The following is a 4,692-nucleotide window of genomic DNA, read 5'->3' on the forward strand; positions in this document are numbered from 1 at the left end:
CCCTCAAAAACAAGTCTCTAAACAGATTCTGGAACCACAGAACCTACAAAAAGACAGAGAGACATAATCCTCCTACTTGAGATAATTTAGAAAGCTTTAGGAAAGGTCTGTCTAACCTGGGTAAAAGGGGAGGGTGTCTCAGCACAGCTCGGCACAGCTGCAGTTCAACCAGGCTGAGAGTGGGGCAGCTGAGAGCAGTAAGAAGTTTGTAACAGTGACCCCTGTGCCCCAGCAGCAGACTTCAACTTTACAAGTTTAAAAATAGACTACATTATGAGTAAGAAACAAAAAAGGACCTATACCATTGGCAGCTTCTATGGTGAAAAGGAAGACCAAAACTCAAACTCAGATGAGTTTGCCAAAATGCCTACAAGTGAAGATTCAAGTGAGAAGGAAGATGATCTGGTCTCAAGACCAAAAAGCCTTCTTGGAAGAGCTAAAAAAGGCTTTTAAAAATCAAGTGAGAAAGGTAGAATAAAAAATAGGAAAAGAAATGAGAGAAATGAGTTACACTGGAAAAAGAAGCACAAAAATTGCCTGAGGAAAACAATTCCTTAGAAAATACAATTGGGTGGGGGAGGTTTGGACTCTGCCTTATTCACCTCCCAGCCCAGGGTGGTTAGCGGGGTCAGAAGGTGCATGGTTGAAAGCGGGCCACTCCTCCCCATCCAGTCCACCTCCCAGATCAGCAGAGGCAGCAGCTGGCTCTCTCCCTCCTACTCGCCCTCCACCCAACCCGGGGTCACTCTCCCCACTTCCTCCTCCACCCCCTTTCCGCCTCTGCCCACCCATCGGTGCCCCCTCACCTTCATGCATGCCCCTATTGTTCCAGCTTCCAGCCTCCTGCCCTTCCCTTTCCTACCCTCTCCTCCTTTTCCCTTCACTCACCTCGCGCCCAAAGTTTTTGGCTTCCACTCCCACCAGTGACCAAAGACTTGACCACTTTACAAAGTCCAAATCCCCAAGACACTGCTCGACATGGATGCCAGTGTGATTGAAGAGGGATTAAATGTTACTCTCACCATCTGGTTACTTATGCAAGGAAAGTAAGTTGGAAGTATTTTTGGAGAGAATACAGGGGCTCAGGTTGAGGTGGCAGGGGATATGCTACCAAACTCAACTGAGCAGGCCAACACTATGGCTGGCATCCCACAATCTATCATTGAGTATGTCAAACAGATCTGTGTGGTGATGTTGGAGACTCTCTCCGAATTTCTCCCAAAGGGCTTGACCATCCTGTACCAACCCAAGCCATCTAACTCACCAGTCATCTTTGCAGGTGGTCAGGACAGGTATAGTAAGGCAGCAACAGTACGAGCTTTCCCCTAACCACCTCGTCCATGTGCTTCAACCCTGACCTGAAGGGATCACCTCTAGAGGCCCATATCATTCAAGGACAGTACGCCATTCCACAGCCAGATTTGACCAAGCTGCACCAGTTGGCAATGCAACAGTCTCACTTTCCCATAACACATGGCAACACCAGATTCAGCGGTTTGCACGCCATCTGCTCAGACTACTTCTCATGAACTATTAGAAATTACTTAATTGGCTGCATAATCAAGTATCAAGGCACCAAAATCAATGAGATTCATCAGATGTCTGAGACTCAGATCAAAATTGCCAGTCCAGTGGAAGGATCTACTGATAGGCAGGTTATCATCACTAGATCTGCTGCCAGCATTAGCCTGGCCCAGTATCTAATCAATGTCAGTCTTTCCTCATAGATGGGTGGCATGGGGAACAGCTAGAACAATGCAGACTTACCCATAATCCCCTTCTGCTGTTTACCATCCATGATCCATTTGTGTAGTTTCTAAACAGTCAGTGAATCCAGGTTTTAAGTAGTTTGTAAATTTTCAGTTTCTACATTTTATCATCCACTTGTGATTTTTTAAATTATGGCATTTTAATTCCTTTCTCTGTTCAGCCATTAACACTGAGAACCATATTTGGCTTTATAAGCTTCTCCCTTTTCTTTTTTGTTTGTTTGTTTTTGTTTTGTTTGGGGCTCATGAATTTTTTTTTCTGTTTTTGCCATTGAAATGTAAGAGTGGAATCTTAATACATTTCAGTTTAGTTCTGTGATGTCAAGAATTTTTATAATTAAAAAAAATAAAAAATACAATTGACTAAAAGGGAGAAAAAATTGGCCAAATGGAAAAGGAGGTACAAAAGCTTACTGAGGAAAATAATGCCTTAAAAATTAAAACTGGGCAGATGGAAGCTAACGACTCCATATGACACCAAGAATCTGTAAAGCAGAATCAAAAGACTAAAAAAATAGGAGAAAATGTGAAATGCCTCATTGGAAAAACAACTGACCTGGAAAATAGATCCAGGAGAGATAATCTAAGAATTATTGGACTACCTGAAAGCCACGATCAAGGACTTACATGAACTGATGCTGAAAGGAGCAGGATAACATTGTACACAGTAACAGCAATATTGTGTGATGATCAGTGGGGATAGACTTGGCTCTTCTTAGCAGTGCAGTGATTCAAAACAATTTCAAAGAACTCATGATAGAAAATATTCTCAACATCCAGAAAAAAGAACTGTGGATTACGAATACAGATTGAACCATACTGTTTTTGGGGCTGTTTTTTGCTTATTTTTTAAAGTTTTTCCCCTTGTGCTCTGATTCTTCTTTCATAATATGACTAATGCAGAAATATGTTTAATGTAATTGCATATATATAACCTATATCAGATTGCTTTCCATCTTGGGGAGGAGGGAGGGAAAGGAGAGAGGGAGAAAAGTTTGGAACTAAAAATCCTATGAAAACAAATGTTGAAAATTATCCTTACATGTAACTGGAAAATAATAAAATACTTTTATTTAAAATAAATAAATAAATAGTTAAATCAATCAGTCAATGGATGAATGAATGAATGAAATATTTTTTTAAAAATTGGCTTAGAATGTATTGTGTGGTATAAAGTGTTGGTCTAACATGTTTGTTTTTACCCACCTGCTTCCCAGTTTTGCCCACAGTTCTTTTTTTTAAAGTATTTTATTTCTTTCCAGTTACATATAAGGATAGTTTAACATTTGTTTTCATAGGATTTTTAGTTCCAAATTTTTCTCCCACCCTCCATTCCCTCCCTTCTCCACAAGATGGAAAGCAGTCTGATATAGGTTGTATATGTACAATCACATTAAACATATTTCTACATTAGTCATCTTATGAAGGAAGAATCAGAGCACAAGGGAAAAACCTCAAAAAAGAAGGAAAGGTCAGCTAGGTGGCATAGTAGTAAAGCACCAGCCTTGGATTCAAGAGTACCTGAGTTCAAATCTGGCCTCAGACACTTGAAACTTACTAGCTGTGTCACCCTGGGCAAGTCACTTAAGCCCCCATTGCCCTACAAAAAAATAAGGGAAAAAACAGCCCCAAAGTTAGAACAGTATGGTTCAATGTGCATTCAAAATCCACAGTTCTTTTTTTCTGGATGTTGAGAACATTTTTTATTATGAATTTTTTGAAACTGTTTTCTATCATTGCACTGCTGAGAAGAGCCAAGTCTATTCCCATTGTTCACCACACAATGTTGCTGTTACTGTGTACAATATTCTCCTGGTTCTGCTCCTCTCAGTCAGCATCAGTTCATGTAAGTCTTTCCAGGTTTCTCAGAACTCCTCCTGCTCACTGTTTCTTACAGCACAATAGTATTCCATTATGTTCATATATCATAACTTGTTTAGCCATTCCCCTATTGATGGGCATTCCTTTGATTTCCAATTCTTTGCCACCACAAAGAGAGCTGCTATAGATATTTTTGTACATGTGGGTACTTTCCCCCTCTTCTATGATATCTTTGGGATACAGACCTAGCAATGGTACCACTGGCTCAAAGGGTATGAACAATCCCATAGCCCTTTGGGTATAGTTCCAAATTGCTCTCCAGAATGGTTGGGTCAGTTCATAGCTCCACCAACAAAGCATTAGAGTTCCACTTTTTCCACAGCTTCTCCAACATGTATTATTTTCCTTTTTGTCATATTAGCCAATCTGATAGGTGTGAGGTGGTACCTGTTTTATTTGTATTTCTCTGATCAATAATGATTTAGAGCATTTTTTTCATATGGCAATAGATAGCTTTGATTTCTTCATCAGAAAACTGCCTGTTCATATCCTTTGACCATTTCTCAATTGGGGAATGACTTGAATTCTTGTAAATTTGATTTAGTTCCCAATATATTTTAGAAATGAGGCCTTTATCCAAAATACTGGCTATAAAAATTGTTTCCCAGCTTTCTCCCTCCCTTCTAATTCTGTTTGCCCACAGTTCTTATCAAGCAGGGAGTTCTTTCCTGAGCACATTATATTGTCTGCTTTAGGAAACACTGGCTTATTGATTCCCACTGTTTCCACTTCTCCCATGGATCTATATCTGTATTTTTAGCCACCATCAGACAGTTCAAATGATTGCTGTTTCATAATGGAGATGAAGGCCTGGCTTGGTGCTCTTTTTCCTTCTACCTCTGCCTTGGTATTTGATGGGTGCATATAAATGGAGCAAACTTTTTGAGGAGCATTGTAATCTTTTTGCTCAATCCTTAATTTCTGTTTTAATGATTAATTTATCCAAACCAGAATGTAAACTCATTTAGAAAGTTTTCTGAAAATTATACCCAGACCTCATCAGGGTAATTGTATTCCCATCATCTATTTAGGAATCAGTCTT

At 39.7% G+C, this 4,692-nt stretch overlaps 1 pseudogene; it reads left to right on the top strand.

The window, feature by feature from the left end:
- The first annotated feature begins 978 nt into the window (after positions 1-978).
- On the top strand, positions 979-1,727 carry LOC122754030 (annotated as a pseudogene).
- Positions 1,728-4,692: the final 2,965 nt, after the last annotated feature.

This window comes from Dromiciops gliroides, chromosome 1 (assembly GCF_019393635.1).
Source record: "Dromiciops gliroides isolate mDroGli1 chromosome 1, mDroGli1.pri, whole genome shotgun sequence".
Taxonomy (NCBI): Eukaryota; Metazoa; Chordata; class Mammalia; order Microbiotheria; family Microbiotheriidae; genus Dromiciops; species Dromiciops gliroides.